This window comes from Gavialis gangeticus, unplaced genomic scaffold (assembly GCF_001723915.1).
Source record: "Gavialis gangeticus isolate Ggan-Ray unplaced genomic scaffold, GavGan_comp1, whole genome shotgun sequence".
In the NCBI taxonomy this organism is placed as follows: domain Eukaryota; kingdom Metazoa; phylum Chordata; order Crocodylia; family Gavialidae; genus Gavialis; species Gavialis gangeticus.
This window is the reverse complement of record NW_017729006.1, coordinates 56,534,886-56,538,081: the sequence shown is the minus strand read 5'-3', so window position 1 is coordinate 56,538,081 and position 3,196 is coordinate 56,534,886.

The window sequence follows — 3,196 nt, the reverse complement described above, 5'->3', positions numbered from 1 at the left end:
AAAAAAAATCTACTCCCAGAAAAAAATCCTTGCTGCTTGTAAATGTCTGGGATGGTCCAGGAATTATACAACATTACTCTACTTTAACACTACCAAAGCCAGATGTTTATCCACCTTGCATGATAGTCTCAAGCAAAGGGTAATTATAAATAGATCAATATTGGAATGGCAAGAGTTTTTGAGTAGAGTCCCACAGGGGTCTATCCTGGGTCTGTTGAAATTAAATGTGTTTATTAATCATTTGGATGCTGGAATAGAAAGCTTCCTGTGCAAATCTGCAGGCATCACAAAACAGGGAAGTGTTGTAAGTATACTGGAGAACAGTAGTAGAACTCAGAAGGATATTGACAGGTTGGAAAGCAGGGTTAGAGGCTGAAGTTCAGTTTAGACAAATGAGAGGTGAACAAGTAAAAGCATGAAGATAGAACAGGAAATAACTGGCTGGGTAGCAATGCTGCTGAGAAGGATCTTGAGGCTTTGGTGGAGTGCAGACTCAACATGAGTCTGTAATATGATGCAGCTGCAAAAACAGCAAATGTGTTTTGGGGCTGCATCAATGAGACTATTAGATGTAAGACATGAGGGTTGATAGTACCACTCTATTCAGCACCAATTAGGTCTCATTTAGAGGTTCCTGGGTCTTGTTCCTTCACTTTGGGGTCAAACCAATAGCAAGATTTGGGATCAGAAAGGAATTTTACCCTGTGGTCAGCTTGGCATGAACAATGGTTGGGTTTGCTTTTCTCTGCATTGAGGGCCATGGTCCTCTAATAACTGTCCATGGAGTAGCAGGATATTGACTGTGACCTTAGCCCCCTGCTTTACTTGTGGCAAGCTAGCATGTTGTGGTATTTCCGGCATTGTGCCTGATTGTTGTATGAGAGTGTTGTCTGTACACATTTTAAGAACAAGTTAGACAAACACTTGTTTAGATAGGGATGATCCTGTCTTGAGCAAGGGGTTGGACTAGATGACATTCTGAAACCTCTTCCAGCCCTACTTTTCTACAATTTTATGAAAATAGAGAAATGGGATGGCTCTGTGCTTAAGAATAAAATCAGCTATAGCTAAACAGCTAAAAAAATTTATAGAAGACTGTTAATTCCAGAAGTGTTGTATTCAGCATGCGGGGTTGGAGTCTAGCTTAGATCTCCTCTTGACAAATGAAGAGGTCAATTTCAACTAAAAGTTATGAGTTGCTTAGGTGCAAGAGGTCCTAACTTGATTACATTTACTATGTGCAAAAGGAATAAGATTTTAACCAGCAATACATGCATTTAAAAATAATGTATTATATATACTGCTATACTTAGGAATTTAAAAGGATCTGTGTGACACAGCTGAAAATCATGAAGAATTGAATCAGCTAGAAAAAAAATTAAGTGGAAAAAATTGAATGGTAGTCATTAACAGTTCAAGCAAGTGTCCCAGATGTTAAAATCCTGCAATGATATATTTTTACCAGTGTAGCCTTCTGTCTGGCTTACGCAAAAGTGAAAGGAAAGAAGCAAACAAAAAAATTAACAGACATTCCTCTTTATCCATTTGCTTATATATAAAATAATCTTTGGAAGGGCTCTAATGGTGCTTCCTTATTTAAAATGTACATAAACATAGCATACGCTCTAAATATGATAGTTATAAGATTTTGATGAGACTACAGTTCATTTGTCTCTCTAATATTTATGAAATAAGCATTTACTTAGTGAACATATGCTGTTAGGAGAAGCAGTGTGATTCAATGGCTAAGATGAAGTGAATATAAATAAAGTACATTTGGAAACTAGGAATTTTAGGAAATTCATAAAATCAGTAAAAGGACACTAAGCAAAATCCAAAGCCAGCAAAATTCAAAGCAATGTCAGGGAGCTTTTTAAATCTGTTCATGCTTATTTTGTATTTTAGGAACAATGACATGTTTGCCCACACTCAACCTACCTTCATACTGGTGCAAACAAGGATTGCATCCATGACATAAAGACTCATACCAGTGTAACTTACTGCATGTAGTTGAGGCATTATGTTGGGGAAAAACAGCAATAAAATGACACTACTAAAATTATACAGGTGTCTTGTCCACATTTATCGTGGTATGGCCATTTTCTCTATGCAAAAAGGCAATTACTTGCTCCCCTGCTACCTAATAGATGGGGAAGAAGCAATGACTCAAAATATGGGACTTGTGGTGGATAGTCAAGTGACACTGTATTCAAAGAACTAGGGTGATAGTTGGATGTACAGACAGGGGAATACTGAACAGGGCTAGGGCAATTGTTACTTGTGTATGGCACTGGTGCAACTGCTACTGAAACAGCATGTTCATTTTTGCTACCCACATTTAAAACAGATGTTGAAAGCTAGAAAAGGGTTTAGAGAAGAACCAATGGAATGGTGAAAGGACTGGAAAACCTGCTTTAACATGAGAGACTCTTTAGGAATTCTTTCTCTTAAGCAAAGGTTACACTTGCAATCTCTAGGTACCAAAATTGGGAATAAACACTTGGTCATAGAGAAGCCAAGGGAAGAAGGAATGACACAAGCTGTTCCCTGCCACCCGGCTTCCCTCCCCTGCACCCCGGCACGGCTGGGGACAGGAGCTGCGCAGGGATCTCACTGCTGCTCGCCCTGCACTGCCCCGGCGATGTGTCTCCTGCGCGTGGGGCTGCACAGAGGGAAGCAGTGCAGGGCTGCACCCTTCAAAGCAGCAGCAGGCACAGGAGGTGCATGACCAGAGCAGTGGGGGGGGGGAGGGGGTGAGGAGATCCCAGCACAGCCCTGCTGTTCCCAGCCATGCCGGGTCATTCCTGTGGGGCTGCAGAGGCCCCACAGGAGAGAAGCAGGATGGGAGATTGAGCCTGCAGCCTGCCTCATGCACGGATCTCAGGGGCATGTCCCCCTTGCCCCCAAGAGTGTGTGGTGTTGGGGAACCACCCTGCCCACACCTGCAGCAGGGGGGAGTGGGGGCAGGGGGCTGGAGACCTGGGTCTATAGTCCTGACAGCTGGGGACCCCCTCTGGCAGGGCTGTGGGATCAGGGGCTGTGGGTGAGGGCAAGGGGCACCAGGAAGGCTGGCGGGGGCGGGGAGTGAGAGGCACGAGCAGAGCTTGAGGGCAGAGGGGCTCTGGGGGGAATGAGGGGTACCAGTAGGGCTGGGGGTCTGTTGTGGGGGGAGTGAGGGGCAGAAACAGGGATGAGG